Source organism: Centruroides vittatus, unplaced genomic scaffold (assembly GCF_030686945.1).
Source record: "Centruroides vittatus isolate TY-2023 unplaced genomic scaffold, ASM3068694v2 contig_1450, whole genome shotgun sequence".
Taxonomy (NCBI): domain Eukaryota; kingdom Metazoa; phylum Arthropoda; class Arachnida; order Scorpiones; family Buthidae; genus Centruroides; species Centruroides vittatus.
This window is the reverse complement of record NW_027120902.1, coordinates 317,260-344,312: the sequence shown is the minus strand read 5'-3', so window position 1 is coordinate 344,312 and position 27,053 is coordinate 317,260. Positions and strand designations below refer to the sequence as shown.

At 29.4% G+C, this 27,053-nt stretch overlaps 1 protein-coding gene across 3 annotated transcripts in view; it reads right to left on the bottom strand.

Moving 5' to 3' along the window:
• Window positions 1–23,892, bottom strand: part of ebi (transducin beta like ebi) — an 81,930-nt gene extending 58,038 nt beyond the window's left edge. Inside the window, exon 1 of one of the 3 annotated variants that reach the window (XM_067262366.1) lies at window positions 23,872–23,892. The gene's annotated coding sequence lies outside the window, so the exon portion shown is untranslated. Of the gene's footprint in view, window positions 1–9,921; window positions 10,176–23,346; window positions 23,432–23,871 lie in introns of those variants that run through there. The other 2 variants (XM_067262365.1, XM_067262364.1) reach the window with 2 other exon arrangements.
• Between the last annotated feature and the right edge of the window lie 3,161 nt (window positions 23,893–27,053).

The window sequence follows — 27,053 nt, the reverse complement described above, 5'->3', positions numbered from 1 at the left end:
AAAATATTTATCACGAAAGAATTTTAATTTTTTAAACCCCTACATAAAAAAATACCTGTACTTGAAATTATTCAGTCTATTGAGATTTCTATCCTTTATTTTATATAAACACATATATTACAAGATCATACATTATGCCATAAAGCTAACAAACTGTATACATTATAAGCCAAAAAGCAACAAAGTATAAATGATCATTAGCACTTCATGATATGCTAATTAAAAAACTTGTCCATCTTGGTTTGCCTTGCTGATGCTGTGATGGTATGATGTTTCTGGGCTTCTTTTGGTGGCATTGCCAGTACAAAATGTTACTGTTATGTGAGCACAATTTCAAGGTGCAATATTCCCGAACATCTATCTGCAACAAAGGTGTGGCACACCTTTCTTGCACACACATGCATGTATGGAAGTGTTAAGCCAGAAGTATTAATAGTTTCCCTCCACTAATCAAAGCACTACAGGAGGACACTAATCTGTGGCTACAACATTAGCAATGAGAACTTAAAGATTATGCACTTAGTTTACACAGCATGCAATGTATTTTTTGAATTCAGTATCCAATGTTGAAAAAAATACAATGTTTACTGAAGATGGAGCTAGAAATAAATCCATTATTACAAGTTACAGATCTGTTAAAAAGAGATAAATTTACATTGATTTGGCAGGACCTGGAGAAAAAAATCTGTTGCTCCACAATCCATTAAAATGAGATTCTACTGTATTTGTATTTGTACCATATCAATCCTTTGATAAACCTGAAAACCTTATATACTTGATATTACAGTAGAAGTTTGTAAATTCAGCAGCTGTGGAACTAGAGAAGTGCTGATTATTGAAAATGTGAGATTACCAAATGATTTTTGATTTTTGCAAACTTTAATATGTTATGTGATCTGGACATTGAAAATACAAACATTGCTTTATACTGTGTCACTGCACACTGCTGTAAGCTTACAATTTATGTATGCTTTTTAATCAGTTTTGCTGTTAGCACACAATGCATGACTGTTAAGACTGAAAAAGCTGAAAATATTACAAATACATTGCACAAAGTTAACATTTACCAGTATGTTGATTTGTGCACTTATACTACTTATTTTCCTGACATGTACTGCTTAAATATGTACAATTCACAAGCATTATTACTACTAATATTCCAAATTATTGAGTGCCAAATTAATGACATCAAAGGTACTAATATATTGATATGATTGTAAATACTTTGGAGCAATTGTATTAAAGTTGTTTTCCATTACACTGTTTTAAAGTCATACAAAAGAGTTATTCAAACTCTAGTGGACTGAGAAGGTGTCAATTTACTGAGAATGAAGTGTTTTATGGATAGCAACAATGCTAATGAAATGTTAGAAAAGATATTATATGTGCAAATATGTGTCACATGTACTAATTACATAAGATAGTGACTATTTCTATTTCTAGTTAAATTTTAATTTAAAAAAAAAAACTATTGACTATTCGGTGATTACTTTCAAGTTAGCGACATTAGTGTCATGGCATTTTGCAATGGCATCTTAGAAAAAGTTATATTCTCTGTTAACACGTGGAATTTATGCTATTAACAAGTGTTGCTAGTGAATAACAATAACTTATTTGATCCTAGTGTTATGTTAGAGATAAAAATTAGATTACATGTATTTCTTTGGATGACACAAAGTTTTGGAATGAGAAGTTATCAACAGTTGAGTTTCTGGGACTTGTGATTTAGATAATTAATTTTATATTTAATTAGTTTTGGTATTATTTAAGATTACTCATATTTTTATCATTTTAAAATTTAAATTTTCAAATAAATGCTTATTTAAAATAAAGTAAAATATAGTTTTTTTTTTCTGATTTTTATTTTATTTTTGACGTAAGTTTCCTTCATTAAAAAATTTTTATTTATAATTCCAATTTAAATTTATAAATTACACACAATAACTAAGAATAATATCTAAGAATATACTTTGATCTCCATAAGAGATCAGGATAATGCCTTGTAGAAATTAAAAGCTGATATTTATATGAGCAAAAAAAAAAAAAAAGGTCCAAGATCCACCTTTTGTGAAACATTCAATTCCAAAGTTATTTTGTTTCTGTTTAGTTATACCAGACACATCCAAAGAGATGCTAATACTTTTAAAGGTTTCTTTCAGTTACTCATCAAGAGAAATCTTTTAGCATTCACTGAACAGTATAACCTCTGAATAGCAGCCACCATCAGGACCAAGAAGTTTGTCTGTTATTTAGAGGTGACCACTATTCAGAGGTCAATGCCAATAGCCATATTGTATTTTAACCTAATCATTATAAAGTGAAGAATATGATGGATTAAGAACACATCAAATTTGCATTATAGATGTGAAAATACATAAAAGTATACATAGAATATATTATTAAAATGTATATACAGTATATTATTTATCTTTTCAGCTGTAAAAATAACATTTTAATTGAATTCTAAATAGCAAACAGATTTACCAGGATATTTTAATTAAATAGAACATAAAAATTATGACAAAATGTAAATATTGATTAATTATTAATTTATCAAAAATGGACTGAGCAGAAGTAATGAAAAAGAACAATGAAACTGTTGTTATGAACAGAACGGTTTAGACAACGAGTTTGAGTGTCAAGTTATGAAGCGATTTGCTAGCCACTTCAAGGGGTAAGAAATGTATTCTTGCATTTATAACATCATTTATGATCTAAGTGACTAATAAAATCAATGTAGTGCTTTATAGTTATTGAGTAGGTATAATTTTTCCAACTTTTGCTTTTTCAATAAATGAGTTATTAAAAAATTACTTTACCTACCAGAAAGCTGTTAAGATCATAAATTACGTCATAAATGCAAGAAAACCGAATATCTTCCTACACTTTAAACTGGTTGGCAAAATGCCTTCATAACAATCTTTAAACTTTCACCAAATAAGTGTTGTCGTCTTAACCTTAGAACCATTTTTTTTCTTTACTGCTGTGCTATGGTTCTTGTCAAATAAATGAATAACTTTGGAAAAGTTTATGGTTTTTTGGTACCGTATGCTTAATAAGACAAAAGTTTAACAACATTAATATGTATGATAATAAATGGTGATTAACAACTTAACCAGATTAAACTTCTCTAACAGATAAAGAATATTGTTTGGCTTTTTACAGCCTGCCCTCCTTCTCTATTCCTATTTTAAGCCGGTCTTTATTCAACACCTATGGACAAAATTTGTCCTCTGAAAGAGTATTTGAATCAATTCTTTTAGTTTTAAAACATTTCATATGTAATTAATTATTTTAGAATATTAAAGGTGTGTTTTTGTAAGGTAGGTTATGGACAATGGCATCCGTTATTTAGAGGTGAATATAATAGATGTCCTATTTGAAGTCTGGAGAATGTAAAAATGTCTGTTAAGTAGAAGTGTCCACTTTTCGGGAGTGTCTGTTAATGGAGGTTTCACTGTATATAGATTATCCTGCATGGCAATGTGTCCTAAGCATACATCAGTAAATATAATAAAACCTATCATAATGAGTCTTCTAGGAATCAATTAAGCTAGTAGTCTTGTTTTTCAATTTATAACAATGAACATCTTTTATAAATTAAAATTATTCTTGGAAATGCAGTTTTAACTATAAAAAAACTACAGATTGCCAACAAAAATGATATTTTATATACTTATAACAGAAAATTTATATCAGCCATAAAAGTGAAGAGCTGTAAAGCAAACAGCTATAAAATTGAAGTCCATTGTAATCTTGTATCAGTAATACAGTTCACATTATATAAACAATTTTTTATCTCTTCTATAGAGGAGAAAAAAATTAATTTTTAAAATTTTGCTAATTTTTTCCCATCTTTAAATTCCTATTAAGTATTGCGAGTTGCCCCCTAAAATACTGAACAAGTTAAGAAACCAAATCTTGCAAAGATTTCTGTTGAATCCATGGTCAATCTTATCTGGATTGGCCTATAATCCTCAGAGAATGCCAATGGGCTCTGGCAAGAATAAACTCTATCTAAAAAACATTTACACTAAGTATTTTTATTCTTTGTAATTTTTTTAAAATTATTAATTTGATGTTATAAATCAAATTATGGCAAAACTTAAATCAGTATAAAATTAATCTCTATACAGAAGTAAAAATAAAATCAAGGTGTGAAATTTCATTTGTTTAACACCATAGTCTAACAAAATTTCCAACATTAAATAAATCATTCAAAAGATAAATTTTTGTCATTATATTGATTTGATGTCTGCAATTTTTTCTTAAGGTATAAAAATTTCTTTAACTTGTATTAACATTTAACAAACTGATATAATCATGTCAGTAGCAAAAGATTTAAGAATTATTCCTTGTCTGCTGGTTTCATTATTTGAATGCTAGTATTGGATCTTTATTCAAACTTTTAAAAAATTTATTGTTGTTTTGTATTCCACCAATCATAAACACATGCAAGCTCGTCATGATTGGAAAATAGGAAACATAGTTGTAGTCCTCAAAAGTTTATTTAAAGTATTACAAGCTACTATTATCCATACTGAATGATAACCTAATATATCCGATAAATAACAACCTTTTTCTACGTTCCAGAAATATTCTATTTCGTAAAAACGTTTTCGACTGCCTTAAGCAGCCATCTTCAGTTAACCAATACAAAAGAACATAGAATTATAAAAATAAGCACGTGGAGCATCTTTCCTGGATAACCTAAAGTAACTAGCATTGTGTTAAAGAGACGGAACATCATAAAAAAACGTCGTTTTTAGCGTGTAAGCGCGTTACCGACGATGTGCGTGAGCGCCTTCGAATTTCATTTAATTTTCGTACGTTTAGAACTCCACGTGCTTATTTTTATAATTCTATGTTCTTTTGTATTGGTTAACTGAAGATGGCTGCTTAAGGCAGTTGAAAACGTTTTTACGAAATAGAATATTGCTGGAACGTAGAAAAAGGTTGTTATTTATCGGATAAATAATTCCAGTAAGCTTTGTTTATTTATTTTAACCTAATATATAGAAATATTTATGACTATCCAATGTTTTAATTACTTACTGAAAACATTACAAATTTGTAGCTTATTATCATGACTTTTCTTAAACAATTACTCTTGAATTTTTATTCCTTTTGAGGTCTTAACTGAACAATTTATTAAGCACTTTTGTAGAGTATTCTCCTCATATTGTTTGAACATTAATTCGAATTTACTTGTAATGTAAGTCTTGTTTTAGTTTCTTTGACTATTTTTTATAGATTTTAATAAGAGAATGTTCCTTAAAAATACTTAACTTTCTTTTATGCTTTTAAATTCAACAAATTATTGTTTTTTTGGAGGGGTAAACTTTTCAGGTGTAAAATTGAAAATTATAAAACAATAACTTCTTGATCGAAAAATTCTTATAGTTGAATTTAAAATCAATAGAACATTGATATTCTCATTGACTAATTGAAGAATTTTCTGTGTAATGATCCTGTTTGTTTAACCAGTAAAGCACCACAAGTTCTATTCCAGATCAATCTTTTCTTACAAAATTTTCTAAGATTGATTAATTGAATAATTCAAATTTTTCTAAATTTAATTAAAAAACAGACAACCTAAGCAGGTACCTTCAAGCCAAGTTTTGTTGTTTAATCATTTACTAATTAACATTACAAGGAGAGGATCAGACATTCAGGTCTCCAATTTGAATGAAACTTGGTGAGCACTAAGTCCTGAACACAAATAACTTTTTGTCTAAATAATAGGACCCACTTCTCAAATGTTTCTAAAAAATGGGCTTCTGAAAATTGAGTTTTAGTTCGTCTTTGAAAGTTTCACATCTCCTCAGAATGGCAATAGTAAAGTGAATAAGACACTAGGCACTGGAGCTACACAATATAGGTTCAAACTTTTGCAATTTTAGGTTTTTTTTACTGTGTAACAAAATTATTTTATTATTTTACTGTACCATTAGTATTACCATTATTATTCCTCAAGTTTAAAGATTATAAAACAAGAAATTAAAAAATTGTGATGTCATTTCTTGTTTAGCAAAATAGAAGTCTCTGTAGATTTGACACTTTTATATCATTAAATAAAATTTTTATTTCTTCATATTTATTTTCAGATACAGTTGTATTTTATATTTGAAGTGTAACAAATGTGAGTGTATGAGAAAATTGTCCATAACTTTAACAATTAAAAAAAAAACAGCTGTAACTCTTCTACCCTATTTTCATATCAGAACTGTCTTTTTTGTCTACATGCAGTAATGTCTGAAGCATATTTGTTTGTGGTAACTTAGTATGTAACCACAAGCAAAACTATATGAAAATAAACATAAAGAATTAAAAATTTTATTTAACAACATAAGAGTTAAATCTACAGAGACTTCTTTTTTGCTAAAGAGGAAATGATGTCACAATTTTTTAATCTCTTGTTTTATAAGCTTTAAACATGAAGAATAATAATGCTAATGATACAGTAAAATAATAATTTTGTTACACATTTAAAAAAACCTAAAATTGCAAAGGTTTGAACCTATCTCGTGTAGCTCCAGTGCCTAGCGTCTTATTCACTTTGCTGTTGCCATTCTGAGGAGATGTGAAACTTTCAAAGACAAGCTAAAACTCAATTTTCAAAAGCCCATTTTTCGGAAACACTTTAACTGGGTCTATTATTTGGCCAAGGAGCTGTTTGCATTTAGGGCTACATGCTCAAATTTCATTCAAATTGGAGACATGAACGTCTGACTCCTTGTTAGTATAACTAAATGTAATAGGGCATAAAATTAATCATGCTTTACTATTTAATGTAATTATACATGCTGGTTGTAGTTGATTGAGAAATTGTATAGAATGGTAATTACTGCTAGAAAAACACTTTATTAAATAGTGTGAAACTGTCAAAAAAAAGTCATTTGAAATCAAAATGTTGCTAAGTTTAATTTAGAACACCAAGGATGTGTGTCCAGTAAAAATGCAATATTAGATATTATTTTTCTGTGATAAATAAATAAAAAATACGCATTAATTTTTACCTATAAATACATTTTTTCATTAATTCATTTTGTTTGATTTGTTTAAAGTATCATAATCATATTACATTCATATTTAACTACAGTTAAATTGCTTGAGAATATACACCAAAATCCAGCAAATAAATGATACTTTAATGATGAAACAAACAGTTGATTGGAGCACATTGTTCATATGATGGCAGTGGGTGACATGGGTGAACAAATTAAAAGTATTCACATGGTGATGGAAAGCAGTTTGTCTCCTTAAAGCTGATGGCAGAGGCCTTTTTAGCAGCTTTAAAAATGATGATAACCTAAACAGGGGCCATACTGTGGTCACTTATCTCTCATCTTTTCTTTCATAGACAAATGACATCATGCACTTGCTAACTGTCAGTTTATGACATCCACATTTCATGCAATTTAGCAATAGAACATCCTTTATTATGCAGAGCAATATTCTTAGCACGTGTAAGCACTTTGTTTTCAGGTAACATACTTTAAAGTAACAAACACTTCAAAAATGTAACATAAGACTCTAAACTTTGAAATGACATCATATGTGACAGACATCCAAAAGAGGTGTGCTGGAAAGACTCCTCAAAAGCTCAAAATTTCTTATAACTAATACCTTCCTTACTTATTCCAGCAAACAGTGTTATAATAAACATTTTCTGTCTCATTTAGGGGCCTGCTTCAGATTTTGAAGAGTTGGTTGAACAATAAACCAAATGTTCCAAACTGCAATGTTATATCATTTAGAATGAATATTTTATTCTAAATGATAGAATTTTGTAGTTTGGAACTCTTGGTTTATTGCTTGGAAACTGGAAGCAGACCCCTAAATGGCATTGAAAATGTTTGTGTTTAATAAAATTGTTTGTTTGCTGGAAAAGGTAAGGAAAGTGTCTCTTGTTGGGTTTTTTTTAATATTTTTTTAACAACTCTTTCCGCTCTGTGGGCACTAAGAGGGCCTCTTTTTAGCAATTCCTTATGGGTTCAGCCAGGCCCACAATGAGGTGGCCGGATAGTGAGGGACAAGGTCTGACATATCCGGACGGACCATTCCCGAAAAATTCCTGGGGATTTTTCGACTCATCAAGATTCAATGCCTGCATGCATATATTCTATTATGTCCACTAATGCTGAAAGTACATTATTACAGACATGCCTAACTTTAAGGTACCTGGCTTTAGAAAACTCTTCAATTATATTCATGTTAATACCTTTGGCACTTGCCTTAAGATTAAGTGGGTGTTTGGAGATTTTCTATTTATTATTTTTACATTTTTTACACCTACTGCTATTATGCACCAAATAAATGATAGTGTATGTATATTTTTAGACTTTTATAATAAGTGGGAAAAAAGCTGCAATTTGCTTTATGGCAGTGGTCCAGAATATAATCTCTCATATTAAATTAGTAAAGTATGCCTGTATTTGTTAATTTTTAACAAGCAAATCACAACTTATACCATAATACGCTAGCTTCATATTACAAAATAGCTTTCATGTATAAAATGCTATAAGCACATGAAACCAACTATTAGTGAATTTTTGCAAGATATATTAACAAACAATATTTACTACTTTTCAATTAATGTAATTAATCTCTAGTTTTTATATTCATTGTATTTAAATATTGTTATAATTTTAACTTCAAACTTTTCCCCCTTTTAATTTAAATAAACAAATTATTCAATTGACATATAAAAGGTACAAAGCTGATGTCTGTACTATAGATTACTCCCTATGGAATTTTGCGACTGAGTATATATTTGAACTCAGAGGACTGAGACGAGTTCAACGATACCCTACTTTTGGACTGGAGACCAAAAATAAGAATGTTATCATATTAAAGATTTCTTGCCTTTCACATTGCATTCTATGCCATTTTAGAGTTTTCCGCTAGGTGGCGCTGCTTGTAGTTTCAGTATATGTTTCCTTTTTTTCTCTTTTGTTCAAGAACTACCGTGAATCAATAACTAGTGATGTTAAACACTGGGCGGCCTGTCGACGGCTCCCATCCAGGAGGAGTCTGTCGGAAGCACAAACAGTCAAATGCCATCTAGTGGAAAACTCTAAAATGGCATAGAATGCATTGTGAAAGACAAGAAATCATTAATACGATAACTTTCTTATTTTTGGTCTCCGGTCTAAAAGTAGGGTATCGTTGAACTCGTCTCTGTCCCGAGTTCAAATATATACTCAAAGTCCCAAAATTCCATAGGGAGTAATCTATATAATCCCCAAATAGGTCATTTAAATGTCTTTATAAAATCTTTAATGATATATAAATTGTCTTGACATGATTATATAATGTATAACTATAGAATACCTTTAAAAAGGTAATAATTAAATTAAACTTGTTTGTTTGTATCATTATTACCTCATTATTAAGTTATGGCAATGCAATACTCAGGCGATCTGCCTAGAGAGAGTGCCTTCCGAGAGGTCTTTTTTAAGGGTAACTGGTCCCTATTTAGGCATTACGAACATGAAGAAAACCCAGAAAACTCCACCCGGCCAGGCGCAAACCCACGACTGAACTCCTAGTGTTCAGGGAACAGAACCGATCGGCCACCGGTGGGCCTTTTAAACTTGTTATAAATCTCTAACTAATTATGATAGTTAACATAATGTTTATATGGGCTTACTGTGTTTTGTATTACTTATTTTTTTTAATATAATTCAGGGTTGAAAATTTTTGAAGTTTTACTCAAATGTTTCTCAATTTATAACTCTGCATGCAATTATTGCTATTTAATTGCATTTATTCTTGCACTGATTTTAACTTAGCACTCAGATAAGATTTAGGCGTTGATGTATCTATTTAATTCTATATAATAATAATATTTATGCAAAGAAGTATGTAATATGCGTTATGATCATCATAAAATCATAATAAAAATTCATATCTTACCAAAATCTAACTTTAGGCTTAATAGAATCACTATTTTAAGTAAATATGGAAAGCTGGATGCAGTTACTTCAGGTTGCAATTAGCGTTATAAAACATTTTATAACTTACTTTAATTATAATTATAATGTGATCGTGATAAATATATTAATAATTAAATTACGACTGCTCCGATAAAAAAACCAAATGACAAACACTTCAAATTTGCGACCTCCATTGCATTTCTGCTCTAGTCACGTCGCGGTTGTCTGTATCATTCCGCATTAAAAAAGAAAATTATATAAAAGACGATTAAACTTGTAAAAGTTTAAAAATATTAGTTAAGTTTTAATTTTTTGTTCATTTTTGTAATATTAAACTTTAAAAATATTCATAAGTAAGTACGAAATTAAAATATGTTTAAAAAATTATCACATGGAATATATCAATGCGCGACTTGTTATATTTAAAAAATAATTTAATTTAAAATTTAAAAATTGTAATGTTATTTATAAACTTTTATTTCGTTTTATTTAAAAATAAATAATAATTTAATTAGTTAGTGATTTGAGTTATATTTATATTTCATTATTTTACCAAAAACAATGTTTTTTTCTCTGAAAGTGGAATGTTGATAAAGATAAATATTGATTACGTTGTATCATACTATAATTTCTCGTTCTAGATAATAATATAAAAATCATAATGCAATTTAAGATATTAAAAATTAACTAATAGAAACAAATACACGGCTGAATGGCCGAAGCGGCTGTTCCAATGTTCAGGAGTAGGTAGGCCTGGCCCAACCAATGATGGGCTTACATAAAGGTTCGTAAAGAGCTCGATCGGTTCTATATAATAGACCAGCTGATTGCGAAAGCCCAATATATCCGGATCCATAAAAATTTCTATCTTTTGATAATTTCTGAGTCCACTTCATGGAGACACTAGAATAACGCTCTTTGACGGCAGGATGGCCAAGCAGTCAAGGTGGCAGCCTACCGCTCTGGGGACCTGGGATCGATCCGAACGTGACGAAAAACCCCAGAAATTTTTCGGGGGCGGTTTGTCCGGATATGTCAGGTAACGTCCCTCACTACTCGGCCGTCCCATTGTGGGTCTGGCCGAATTCATAATGGGCTCGCTAAAAAAGGCCCTCTGGTTAAAGTTTACCTAGGGAACCCCAATGGCCGCGCTTCCGGTAATCTCGACGGCAGGTGATGTTAGAAATTCGGTGTAGGTGGCGCAATTTTTAAATAACGTTATCGTATGCAAATTTTTTGTTTTTCGTGACGGCTCGACTGCTGCGAGTGGTTTTTTTTTCACCAGTTAAACAATTTTGAAGAGAAAATGCTACTTTCTGCTATTTTTAATAGTAAATAGGTAAGTTTTTATTCCGTCTACTTTTCGTGATGCAACGTGCAGCAAATTTAATAATTCTATCGTATTCGTAATTGTTGTAAGAAGTTTTTTTTTTTTTTTTTGGTGACAAAATGGAAACTGCATACATTAATTCTGAAAATTTTTGGATTAATTGCTCCTCCGGTCGTTTCTTTAGATTAATGTACTCTGGTTTCGATGATTTGGCAATAGATAAGAAAATACCTAGTGTTGTGAAATTTGCAATATTCTCGAATTTGCAACATGTAGAAGAGGTATGCGACAAATGTGGGAAACGTCGTAAATTAATGTATAGAGCAGATAAAAACTCTGTATCGATGCGATGTAATGTTTGCAAGACGAATTATTCAGCTTTCCAAGGAACCTTTAAAGGGAAATGTGGTCGTTTGTCGTGGGAGAGTATTTTGTCATTTATCTGGCACCTACTGTGTTTAGAGTGTTCGCTAACTGTTGCTGCTGGAGCTTCGGGAATCTCCAAAAAAACACCAGTCGACTGGGCAAACTTTTTACGTTTTGTTATGATGGTTTCCATTAATAACCTATGTACTTTTAAGATTGGCGGGATAAATGAAGTTGTGGAAATAGACGAAACAGCAATTGCAAAGAGAAAATACGAGAAAGGTAGAAAATTGAAGGGGACGAGGTGGGTTGTAGGAGGTGTGTGCAGAGAAGGGTCCGGAATCGAGCCGAAATGAAAAGAACCGGAGTCCGTTCCAGCTGCTACACAAAGCGACGAGTGTAAGAAGGGGAAAAAAAGTAAGGCACATTCGTGTGGTAAAACTAAAAAACGTGTAAAAATATCAAGTAAAAAGAGAAACATCAGCGATAGGGATCGCAAATCAAGGAAAAGCGAGAAGAAACGGAAAGGAAATGTATGACAGAGCGTCAAACACGTGAGTAACAGTTTGTTTTATATTTCATAGCTAGCTGAACTTGCAAAATAATCTTAAAACATTTATTTTTTACTAATGTAATTATTATTTTTTCAAAAAATTATACATACTAACTAATTTGCATAATTTTTTGAACGTAGTACGCGTGCGTAGTACAGCAAACAAAACGGCGACCGGAAGCGCAGCCATTGGGGTTCCCTAGGTAAACTTTAACCGGCCCTCTTAGTGCCCATAGGGCGAAAAGAGTTAAAAAAAAAAAAAAAAAAAAAAAAAAGCCTAGCGCTCTTTTGAAGACTGGATGGACGGGACAAGTTAAGGTGTCTGCCTACCGTTCTAAGAACTTAGGATCGAATTCGGGCGATCAACCCAGGAATTTTTCATGAAAGATCTGTCCCAGATATGTTGTCATTTGCGCACTCGGCCGCTCCCATTGTGGGCTTGCTAAACCCACAATGAGAATTAAAAAGGTCTCTTAGTGCCCATAGGGCAGAAAGACTCCAAAATAAAAAATCTAACGCTCCAAATATCCAGCCAAACAAGTATTATATTGCTAGCAAGAAACATTATTTTATATTAAGATGGAAATAATGAAAATATTTTCGAAACATTTCTATAGCGTAAATCTTTTATTTAAAAACTGTGCCAAACAATAATGACGTAATTACATGTAGACAATAAATATGTTATTAAAAAAAGTAATAATATCTTTCGTTAATGCCTTAATAATCTTAATTTAATGATTACAAAAGTAGCTTGTTCAGCCATTTTTTATATCGCTCGATGATAGAAATGACTAATGGCACTTTTTATAATGTTTAAATATTTTCTATGTAAGAATATAGATGCAATTTACTACGAGAAATAAGTGAATATGACAATGTTTTTCAGAGAGCGCCGAAGTTTCGTAACGATAAATGCAAATACGCCTAAATGAGTTTCGTTGTTGAATTTTGAAACAAATTTGATTTCAATAAATTATACGTTTTTTATAACTAGAACATAGTGTGACTTTTTCGTATCGCGATAGAATTGAAGCGGAGCCGAAAGGAAAGAAGCGATCCCTGTACCTGTTAGGCATAGAAGAGACGACTCTTACACAGTACCTGACGGACGCGGACAGATGAACTTTGCACTTGCCGCCACAAAAGAAGTTATCCTCGTACCTGCAAGCCACGGGTAACACGACCCTTGCACTAGCCGAATACGGAGAGACGATTCAAGAACAAAGCAATCGATGGCAATTGCTTTGTTCTTGTGTTTTTTCGTTTTCGCTCCTATTTTCCGTTAGGCGCACATAATACTGTTTTTTTTTTTTTTTTTACTTCTAGGCCTAAATTCCGTTAGGTGCGTTTGTCGCATCAGAGAGCATGAACATTGTCACTGTAATACCTATGTATATAATAATGTATTATTGAATAAATATATATATTTTTACTCTTTCCTTCTTGTGGCACTAAAAGGGCCTTCTAATCAAGCCCCTCGTGGGTTTGGCCAGGCCCACAATGGATAGGTCATGTGATAAGGAACTGAGCCCGACATACTCGGGACGGTTCACCCCCGAAAAGTTCCTGGGATTTTTCGACACGTCAGGATTTGTTTCCGGGTTTCCCAGAGCAGTAGGCCAGCGCCTTAACCGCTTCAAGAAACACGTAAGAGAAATAAGTCAGAGGCAAATGTTTTGTCTATTACAACAAATTGGAAGTTTAAAACTTATCAACTATTTGGTTGTATGAAACACTCCAAGAAAACAAAAATAAGCAAGACTTTTCAAGAGATTTAAAAATTAATTTGAATATGTCGCTGTTTGTTTCTGGATTTCAAAATCGATCGAATAAGCTTACTATAAAAATTAAATGTAATAGACATATTCTACGGCAATCTTATGCAACTTCAATGAGTGTAAAAAGAATTTTTTTTTATACAGTAGTAAGTGAAGAATTACTAAAATTTACAGACTTTTATCATGTAACTTTTATCCTTTTTACACTTACAAGTGGATTCTCGATCTTTTAATGGGACTTGGGGAAAAAAATATTGACACGAGAAATTTTTGACGTCGATGTTTTTATTAGCGAGGTTGAAGCCGAAGTTTTAAACGCGAAAACGTGTACGTCGGACGTTCAGCGTCGCTTTCCTGTAAGTCTAGAAGTTTGACAATGGTGTTTGGAAAGTCAGTGGAATCATGCTCGATATTCCAAACGCCATTGCCAAACTTCTAGGCTTGCAGGAAAGCGGCGCTGAACGCCGACGTACACGTTTTCGCGTTTAAAACTTCGGCCTCAACCTCGCTATTATCTCGTATGAAACGTATATTTTCCAGTGATGGTTTTCTGCAATACTAAACGATATGGAGCATGTGCACGGACGTTCGTTTATTCTACATTTTAAAAACTTGTTAAGAATACTAAAATTTGTTCTATTTTCTTTTTTGGTAAGAATACTTAATGTATTGACTCTTTTCTTGCACTTGAAGATGATACCGTAGAATTGTCGAAAATGTTACAAATATAAATTTTTGTCACTTACGATGTGTTGATTCTCTTACGGAAAAAGGTTGTGACTTTTCTCACTTTTCCAGACACGATTTTCCCCACCTCAAGACAACGCAGGTTGCCAACCTTACCGGACAAAATCATCGATCCGCCCCTTGAAATTACCCTATTTCACTTAAAATTATCGTAAATCCATCTCGATCCTTTATACTTACGTCCTTTATCCGTAGAAATATTAACAAGGTTCGCTCTGTCAGAATTTCAAACTTTTTATCTGCGATCCCTTCTTACAACAACAAAAAAATTTTAAACCCTATTTAACAATAAAGTTTTCACGACTCTCCCTTAAAATATATGATGCAAAACAAACCTCTGAATGGGCATAAATTAAAATTTACGTTTTTTCATACAATTTCAACATATCAAACATTAGCAAATTATTATTAACAAATATGTAATACATTCTTTTATATACCGTACATAATTCATATGTATAAGTTTTTCCAAAGTTTTATCTTAGTTTTTCCACATTTTTGTGACAGTCTAAAATTTTTAGTCCACTCCTCGAGTAGTCGCAACTCCCTATGCCAAAAAGTTTCAGTTCTAGACAGTTGACTAGATGAAAAAACCTCTACAACTCTATCGGTACTACATTAACCATACATTTTATTACATTTTGTACAGGTAGAAGGATGGTTGCATTTCAACAGAACATTTATTTGCACAAATTTTCTTTTCGCACTAATTTGAGCATTTTTCAGTAGGTCTAAAAGCAGTTGGCGGTCTCGAAAAGTATGACAAAAGTTCGCCTTTTAATCGAGAATATAAGGCAGTAGCAAATCTAAAAACTTCCAAAAATTTAGCAGCTCTCTGGCGGCGATAAGTATAAAAATAATGACTGCGAATTGGTTTTCTTTTCAATAATTAACGGTTGTTTTCGGAGTAAGGCAAATTTATGAAATTATCGTACAAATATTATTGTACAACGTACGGCACCCGAAATAACCGTACAAATACGATAATTATCGTACAGGTGGCAACTCTGAGCAAACCTGCTAATTTTTATATGTTGACAGGCTTTAAGAGAAAATGTATTCAATAAATTACAGTATTTTGTCAAAAATTACAGTCAAAAATTTAGCTTTGATTAAAATTAATGTTAACTCTATTTGAAAATAAATTCACTTTCAGAAAAAGTAAATTTATCTTTTCTGAAAATTACTTTACCTTTTCTACAATAGAATTTACTTTTTCTAAATTTGAAATGAAAAAAAAAAACAAATGTAAATTTAGCAAAAATATGCATTTTGCATCAGCTGTAAACAAAAGGTAGCCAAAAATCGCAATAAAAACTGGTTAGTTGTAGTCAAAGGTTTTAACTGTTAAATTTGACGTGCTTTTATTTTTAGTACACGAAAATCAGTGTTTCAATTTAACGCCCTGTATTGTGAGTAAAACGATTGACACGGGATAACATTTTGCTTTTATTTAAAATACAGAACGAACATTGCGGGAAAACGAATGATGCGGGAATGAAGAATACATATATAATGTTAATTTTTTCCCGTATTCTTCATTCTCGCATCATTCCCAGTCTTAAATAAGGACTCACATATATATATATATATATATATATATATAATATATATATGAGTCTTTATTTGGGACTGGAGAAAACAACCGATAGATGCAGAAACGATAGATCGAGATTCCACTGTATTTTGTTAGTTTTTATAAGAGGAGTAACTTAATGGTTTGTTACTAATAATATATCTTATCGAACATTTTGATGCATTGATTGTGTTTCTCAAATTTGACAAGTTACATTCATTCACATTATATGACATGAAACTATAACAACAACATAAAATAATAAGAACAATACGTGGATAGTCACGAAAATTGAAAATTTATTACAAATATTTATAATATAATACTTTTCTATTAAATGAAGAAAAAACTATTTGTCTAATTTCTAATCTTTACGCATTTGAAGACAGTACGAGTAATTGCAACCATATTTGAAATGAACGCAATCAAACTCATATATGTTTGCATTCATTTAATCGTGTACAAAGACATTTTCCTGCAACTGTGAAAATGGATGATGTTATTCCTCGGAATTAAGTTTCGTTGTAATTAAATATAGTAAAATTTTGTGCAACGTTAATTTGTTTCTCTACTTTCGGTATGTCACAGTACTGTACACGTACAGTACAGCACATAGCCACTACATACTACAGTTAATTTTTATCTGATAATTGCAGATTTATTCACAACAATTTAATATAGCATTAATTCAATTGCAAGCCTAACCAGACGTTAACTAATTATCGTTCAAAAATTTAGCTTTGATTAAAATTAATGTTAACTCTATTTGAAAATAAATTCACTTTCAGAAAAAGTAAATTTATCTTTTCTGAAAATCATTTTACCTTTTCTAGAATAGAATTTACTTTTTCTAAATTTGAAATGAAAAAAAAAACAACAAAAACAAATGTAAATTTAGCAAAAAAAAAAAAAATATGCATTTTGCATCAGGCGTGCAATACTTTAGAACACTGGCGTATATTTTATTTTATAATTTGAATTTGAATTAATTTTTAAATTTTAATAGTTTATTTTTTCGTCACGATCTCATTTCATTTTGAATAGCAAACAAAAATTAATAAAGTATAAAGAATAGTAATACATTAAAAATTTATCTTAAAATCGTTTACTTTTATCTTGGATCAAAAAATCTTTACAGAAAATTATAATAGAATAGATAATAAAGCTTTTTGTTACTGTATTTAATCCTGGCAAGAACAAACTTTACGAAAAACTGCAGAAATTCATATGTGAAGTAATAAAATATTTATGTTAATAGATCTCACATTATTGAATTTAATGTTGTTTCCTCTCTTTGTTTCCTCACCGATAATGATGATATATTATACTCTGACCTTGATTATCTTAGTGCGTATTCTTTTTTCTTATACTTGATTTGAAATTCAAACTTAAAACTTTTTTATTATTATTCTAATTTTATGGAAGCCCTATTATATTTACGAATATCTGCCAATGTGCTGTATTGTACATCATTAAATTTAAGTAGATGTCAATATGCTTGATTTACAGTTTATTATATAATTTATCTTACTTTCTCACGAACATCCTATCAAAAAATCTATTTAGTAATCTTCAATTGATCTGCTCAGTAAGCTGAGATTACCAGCAGATTAAATAAAAAAGAAAAACTCGATTCTGTTTAGAAATCGAACCTGGATCCTCTTAGTGAAAGAATTCTGTTATATCGTCATCATGGGCATCCACGGAGAATTTTCCATGAGGGCAAAGCTTGGAGACTTAATTACATCAATAATAAAATAATTCTTTTGGGGATTATTCACAAGTAGATTATAAAATACATTATTGCATCAATACAAAAAAGACAGACAAAGTGTCCCATGGTCGAGGGTGTAAGGTTACATTTCTCAATCAGTTTTAGTCTTTTACTATTATAAGCTATAAAGTTTTTTTATTCGATCATAGGGGAAGGCACGAGCCTCGTTTGTCCCCCTCTACGAACCCCCATATTCACTCATATTAATAGCCTATATATGAAATTTTGACGTATATTAATGTTCACCTCTTTTTATCAGTAATTTTAGTCAATTATTGAAGTTTAAATATACTGAATTTTATTGAATAAAATAAATTCTAAAGTCATATCTGCTATTAAAAATTAAAATAATAGCGATATTTTATAAATTTAATTCTAATGAATATTTTATAATAGAATAATGAGAAAATTATATATATATATATATATATATAAAATTATATATATATATATATATATATATATATATAATAATATATAAAAATTAAATATATATATATTTAATTTTTAATGTGATCATTTACTAAAAGATCATAAAGGAAAAAATTGTTTTAGTATTTTTTTTCTTCTTATGAGATAAGGAGGTAAATAAATAATCACAAATGTTGGATTATTAAATTAATAATGAACGAAGGCAATTTAAAATGAAAATATAATTTTTAAATCTTAATTTACGTTTACTTTTCAAAACAATTAAGCATTAAAAAAAACCCGATAATCTAACGTTTCAGAATTTCAAATTTTAGATCAAGTTTCTAAGAAACCTTCAAAATATAATTATACCTTTTCTTGAAATATAATTAACTTTAATAATTATTCATTAAAATTTTAATTAACTCATACAATGTAATTTTTATTAGAAGTTAATTTTATTAGTTGTTTTAGCTTTTATCCATTATTCTCAATTGTTATATATAAGTCGACTATAACGTAACAAAAAAATGTTTTAGAAATATAAAATTTTGAAAGTTGTAGAACTTTTTATTATTAAAATTTTAAATTTAATTTTAAAATTATTATTTAAATAATTAATAAACAAAAAAAAGGTTTAAATTATATTTTTATTTTTAAAAATTAAACAATTTTTATTAATTATTTTACAACGAAGTATAGAATAATTAAAGTACTAGAATTTGTTTATTTATTGGAGTATAATTTGGTCTAGTTTTGAAATATTACAAAAATAATAGCGAAGTTGAAACCGAAGTTTTAAACGCGAAAACGTGTACGTCGGACGTTCAGCGCCGCTTTCCTGTAAGCCTAGAAGTTTGACAATGGTGTTTGGAAAGTCAGTGGAATCATACTCGACGTTCCAAACGCCATTGTCAAACTTCCAGGCTTACAGGAAAGCGGCGCTGAACGTCCGACGTACACGTTTTCGCGTTTAAATCTTCGGCCTCAACCTCGCTAATCACAAACGTTCAGAAATTCAAAGAATGAGGAGGTGACTAACTTAAGATTTAAAAGCATCGAATCTTTTTAATATCTAAAATAGAAACATACGTGGGGACATTGCAGTGTTTTCTAATATATTACGAGTACAATAGCCTCGACTAGTCAGGCTGGAGCTGTCTTATTTTTTTTAGGAAGTTATTTTTATCTTACAGTGATGTAAGGGATAGTTACAGCGAATGGAGCTTTTTTAAAAATATTTTTATCGTATTGCAAACGGGCACTGCTGAATAACAGTGCCCACTTGCAATAGGATAAAAAGAATTAGACGCACAATAAAAATATTAAGACTTAAACACGACACAGAGTAAACAAGATTGTGATGAATGACTGGTGTATTTCTTTTCTAGCCAGCACTATTAGCACATTAAGTCTACGTGTAAAAAAAGTAATAGTTGTAATGGAGCCTAAGTTTACGAAATCAAAAGTATGACTACAGTGTCCATTTGCAGTAGGATATGAAACTATATTTTTGTTTTCGTAAACTAAAGCTAGTGTTACTTTTTTTTACACGTGGACTTACGCTAATAGTGCTGGTTGGAAAAGAAATATACCAGTCATTCGTCACAATCTTGTTTTCTCTGTGTCATGTTTACGTCGTAATATTTCTATTGTGCGTCTAATCCGCGTCCTTCATTATCAGATAACGTAATTCTATTTAAAAAAATTAAATTAATAATCTGTAAAATAATTAATTATTTTACGGATTATTAATTTAATCTTTTAAAAATAGAATTATTTCGAAACGAGAAAATTATTAATTTCACTGCTCTTAAAAACTAAAAAAATTCTTAGAAATTAAAGAAAAATTCTCTGTAAACTTATCGAAGAAGTTTAAAATAAGTACAGAATAATTAATTATTAATAATAATGCCATATTTTCTTATATTATTATTACTTTTGGAGAATTAATAGCTTAAAATAGAATTAAATGAACGAATATTCGTTGGAAGTTAATCATATTTATAAAAACTTTTCTATCGCTTTTATTTATACTTAATTTTAATATTTAAACTTATGAATAAATGTCTGCATAATTCTGTTATTCAAGTCAGTTAGTCCATAAATGGAAGCTAAAAATAACACGTCTTTCCTTTCTGTCATAAAATATTTAATAGGTTTAAATTATTAAATTTGAATATATTTTAATCGAATTTTCTTTGATGTTATTGCTGCTTCCAATTTTCAGCAAAATTGAATTTGCATCATTTTTATAAATGGTAAAAACATGCATTAAATACGGTATATTCTGATTATATATACAAATAATAATAAATAGACGTAAATAATTTCTTATTTCTTATTTTGTTTATATTAAAATAAACAACAATTAATTATTTTAAAAGTAAGAATTTAATTATTAAATTAAATTTAATGTATTAATAGAGATTTTAATGTATTTTTAATCCATTTTTATAAAAAAAATAGCAAACAAAACTGTACATCGAATAATAAACTTTTATTTTTTCAGTTTTCTTATATAAAATTTAAAAAATAATTATTATTTATGATAGATTAAAGAATAATAAAATTTAAAATTAAATTTAAAAAAGGAGTTTAATATATTTAAAAATGTTATTATTTGTTTATAACGTGAATCTTAGCTACAGTACAAGACTTATTAAATAAATATGTTTAAAATGTTTTAAAATAAATGGCAATTTAATATTTTAACTCGAATAAATTCAAGTATCTTCATTATTCAAAGTTATTTACCTTCATTTCATTTTATACAACATAAAATATTTCTTAGTTGTTTCTTTTTAATGTTTATAAGGTTTCTTAACTTTTAAAAACAAGTTATTGCTTATTAATACAGTAAAACCTGTCTATGGCGACCACCCACGATTCTTTCAAACAGTGGTCTTTTAGATAGGTGGTCGTCCAATACAGGTGTTGCTGTAATACCGCATTTCCGTACGTATTTTGCGCACTTTTTAGCCATTTCCACTAAGCAAAACTCGAAGTAAGCAAAATTAAGCGAATTTTTTCAACCATAGAGCTATATTGGTATTGTATTTTATTCTTATCGGATAACTCGATTTACAGGAGTCTTCGTGATTTTATAAAACAGATTTAATACTAATATTTTAAAGATACTCTCATTTTCTCGATTATAATGCACACTTTATTTTTTCCGATTTAATAAATTCAACTCGGTTCTTTTCGTTCGCTCCTCAGTTACGTGTATTACGTCATCGATATACAAGTGCATTGTATCTCTCCATCACTTTGGTTGGTTTTCGTTTCTTTAATCTTATTTTAACTTTAAAAATACCGTATGTTTTTAATATTTAATATTTTCTTAAGTACAATATGAAAAATTATTAATGAATAATAAAACGATTTTATTTTTTCTCATAATACGATTTCATTACATTCCGCGATTGTCATTGGACAATCGTGGAATCAAAAAAGGAAGGCTGCCTGTAAAACTGATTTTAGCATTAATGCATTGGTTAATGTTACCTATGGTTTCAAAATGGCGGCTCGTCTCTGATTCTAGCAAATAGACGAAAGGAAACAATGGGGACGCACGTTCTAACCTAACCCAACCTAGAATATTCTAATAAATTACCATAATTATTACCAACAAAATTATTAGAATAGGTTAGGTTAGGTTAGAACCTACATCACTGTTTCCTTTCTTCTATTTGCTGGAATCAGAGACGAGCCGCCATTTTGGGACCATAGGTAACATTAACCAATGCATTTATTGTTTTTTTGAATATTTTGCGTGCAAAGATTAGACTAATTCATTATATTAGGAGGGGGAAACGTTGTTCAGATGGATTCGAACAATAGTTTAGACCGGATATATTCGCGAAAGTGGTCGCTTATTACAGTTGTTGTATGTTGTTTCGGACCAAAAATCGATGCTCGCGGTCGCGTTACACAGGTGGTCGTTTAATACAGGTAACCTATATAAAGACTCTACGTATAAACTATTCCGTGCCAGAAATTTTTGCCCATTTTGACAGGTGCCCGTCGAATGCAGGTGGTCGCCTAAGCAGTTTTCACTGTATACAAAATTTAATAATAATAAAGAAACACAAATTATAATTAAATAATTTAAAATAAATAATATTTATTGACTATTGAATTAAAATAATATAAAAGCAGTAGTTATAAGTAACAAATAATTATAGGAGTTTTTAATTATATCTATCGAAAGTTTGGACAGATCCCACAACGGGGATGACCCAACGTATTCGAGGTAGACTGCCCTTGAAAATACTTTCCAGGATTCGATCTCGGATTCCCTACAGCAGAAGATTGAGGCCTTAACCGCCTCCGTCTGTATTACATTTATTAATCATACTTGAATAATATATTTTTAGAAAATTAAATTAAATGTCTGTGATTCTTTAATGTTTTTAAAATTTAATATAACGATACGGAAAAAATAATAATTGTTATTGTTAAAGTTGTTTGGCAGATAAACAGTGTGCAGACAAGAATAAGTTAACTATAATTATCCAAAAAAATCAATTTCTTTGTCCTTACGGTCGAAAATTTTTTATTAAATTATATTGTGATATATCAATACATAAATAATATCTAAATATGATGCAGATTAAAATTTATTGTGTAATAAATCATTTTTTTAAGTAAAACAAAATCATTTATTACAGAATTTTATATGATAAAAACCTAATTTATTTATATATTTACCTTTATTAATAATTTACAGTTTGATTTCCTTTTAAACCCAGTACTTACTATGATTTACAGTACAAGTTATATAAAATAGATGCATTAAATTAACAGTTTATATTTATTCTAGTTTTATAAATTTTATATAGATTTAAAGTATTTTATATACCTACATTGGCCGACTTGAAGCACTTCGAGAGTCACACTAATAGAGTCTACTTGATAAAGGCGAGAAATAATAATAGAATTATATGTATTTATATTAAAGCATAAATACAAATGGATGATGTAGCGTACAATGTAACGTTATGACGCCAATTAATTTAGACTTATTTACTGTGTGGACGTTGATATGGCGTGATTAGCCATTTTTAAAATAATAATTTTTTTTTTTATAATTTTCGTAAAAGTATTGTGATATTATTTGCACCTTTTACTTAAATCTTTGGACATTATGCGACAGTTGCATCATTGAGAGCTACAGACAGCTCTCAAGTTGTACTTTGTCCATTGTTGATATACAATTAGTTATGTTTATTAATACAAAAAAATGTAACTAAATTAACAATAAAATACTAAATATGTATTTCTTTTAAATTATTTTTGTTATAAACTACTACTTTACTGTTATATGATATTAAAACTACTAAAAACATTACATTAAAATTAAAGTCTAATAATTTCTAAATGTTACCTTTAAACCTTTAAGTCCACATCAGAATACAACTGGATCTATAGACTTGTATTTCAAAATTGCTCTTTCACAATACAGTAAATATAATTTTATTACCTAATTGTATATTATTACAATGAGTCAATTTATAAACAAATTTTAGTATGAAGTTATTTATTAGATCAGGAAGAAATATCGGTTTTATTCGCATTTCTTTCTACAGTTTAATGGTACAGTATTTTGTTTCCAATAATTTGTCGATAATATAGTTTAAAAATTTCTGAAATTCAGTTTTTTTTTGTTTGTTTTGTTTCTAACTGTTATATTCAATGTTAATTTTATATTACTTAACACGACTTTGAGTAAATTTGTATGATATTGGCCATTTTTTAAGTTATTATTTAGGAAAAATACCTAGATTCTTCAGAATAAAATTTTAAAAATTCATTTTAATTTCCTTAATTCTAAGTTATTAAATATTATTTCTCTACGTATTGTTATTATATACCTACATGATGACTACTTTCTGTTCTAGATAATATCAGCTTGTGATTAGTGACATTAATTAACTTATAATTGTTATTTTTATAGCTTTTAATTGGGTCTTTTCTCGTTTTTAATGTAGGAAGTGGCTTATTTTGACCATTGAACATCGCCATGTATCTTTTGCATAAAGAATAAAGAATTATAAATACATCGCGGTCTGATCAATTTTATATTTTATTTATAAAATCTTGTGCTGCTGATATAGATCTTTACGACTGATTAAAAATTAGGATAAAAATCTACAAATATATAAATTTTAAAACTAATTAAAATATTTAATATTAATCTACATCTTAACGTGATTTTAAACAATTTGAAAGACTGTTCATCTGACAGTATATGTATGATCTTAGGAGTGTTTTTTGAATAATTATACATAACTATTGTAAAAAGATATTTACAAAGTTTAAAATAGGATGCAATTTTTAGTGTTATATTAAATAAATTAATTTATCAAAATAAGTGGCGGCGGATCAATATATATATTTTTTCTATCCATCCATTTTCTCAATTTTCGTTCATTTTTATTTATTTATTTTTCATTTCATAATAAAATATGTAAGGATGGCCGGCTGGTCAAGGCAGTTAAGGCATTAGCTTACTGCTTTGGAGGATCCAGAATGGAATCTAAGCGAGCAACTCCCCAGGAATTTTTCATGGACGATCTGCCCCAGATTTGTCCCTCACCATTCGGTTTTCCCTTTTGTGAGCCTGGACGAAGTATGAGGAAAAAAAGATTATAGGAAAGACCAAAATTTAAAAAAATAATAATAATTAATACGTAGGTTACATAAATTATAAATTTTGACTGCTTTAAGAAGGAAAATCACAAAACTTGGTTTATGATCATTTTTAAAATATTTTTTTAATATTCGTAATTATTAATAAAAGCACCCGGGTTACTTAAATTCGAATTTAATATATAAATTTATTTTAAACCATAGACATTACCTTAAATTTTATTTAGTTATACGTTATCATCTGTATTTAATTTATATTATAATTCAAGTATAAAAATTTAAGCACTGTTTCATTTTGCAAAATTTTAAATGTCAAATTTATCAATGAATTCGGAGATTTATTAAAATTACATATTCCAAGCTTTTATTCGTATAGATTCAAGTAATGTCTCGAATAATTATTATGTATTGTGAACCAACTGAATTGACCCACTTGTCATTTCTTTTGAAAAAATGGTAAATGATTGATCTTAAATTACGTGAACTGTAGATCATCACGTGGTTTAAAATTTTAATATTTATCGGATCAATTTCGAAGATAAATTTTACGTCGCCCCTTACCGATTGAACAAACATATGGTTGAAAAACAAACGACAAAGTTCAAAGTAATTACGTTATAAATCTGGTATGAGTTCTCCGAATTCATTGCACTGTACATTTAGTAAATAGCATACTGTAATATATCAAGCCAAAGATTATACTAAAATGGTGCAGTATTTTTCTGACTTAAAGCGAATTGTGAGGAATTGGTCATCATTCTGCCCTGGCGCGCAATCATTAACATATTAAGGCAATAAAAAATGTAAATAAGAGCAACTACGTGAATACTTTGTAAATTTCGACTACTTCGGATTTTATATAAGATAAACCAGGGTTAGATGGCGAAAAAGTACTGGAAGCTGCGGTAATGGTATAGGTAGGTAATGTTAGGTAAGTTCTTCACAAAATACAGTAAGATTTTTTGATTTTGTATAAAAACTAGGAAATTTTACCCACTTTTTCAAAAATTTCATGACATTTCATCAATTTCTGGTGCCGCCATTTCTATTTTTTCCGTGATAAATATTTTCTACAGAATCCAAAATTTCTAATTGTTGTAGATGAAGAGGGATAGAGCATATGAAACACTAAGTTCGAAAAACATACGTAAGAATAACAAAGTTATTGGGTTCTTTGGGGCTCCAAGAAGGCCATGCGTAGTTGAAATTAATGGAAATTAGTATGTAGTTGTGAACATTTATATAAAAATTTTCCGTAAAATGTTTTAAAATGTTTCAGTAATCTAAGAAGAAAAATAGATGGTCGGATAACTGAGATAGTATGGAGACCCAAGACGATAAAGGCATAGACTGAAGATTGGTGACAGTTACTTTACATAAAATTTACTTTGATGGCGAAAAATTACATAAATAATCTGTTAGCCAATCATTGTAGATTGGTTCCTAGCATAAATTATGATAAAATAGAGAAATATCCACTTTCGAAAACTGACTAAAGTTATAAGAGTAGTTATTGGGGATAAGAATGAATAAGATCATAAAGATAAACAGAAGAAAAAAGAACTAAGTAGATTGTTAAAGAATGAAACACGCTGCTATGACAAGGCATTTTTGCAGATAATCTGATGATCCATTTTGTTTGTTTACATTAGTTAGTTCGTGATTCCAACATTGCTGTATCAAACAAACTTAATGATCTCATGTCTCTGTGTAAAACTGCTTGTGCACAAAGATGTTCTTAATCCACTTGCCATTAGAAAAGAAAAAACTATTTGTGAAAATTAATTCCAAATAAACGACTTTTAAAGGATTTAGAAATACAGTAAATGAATAACTGATAGAGGCTATCTGTAGTCTTAGCGTTTATATAAAATTAAATGGCAATAAAACGGATTTAAACTAAATTTATTTTAATTT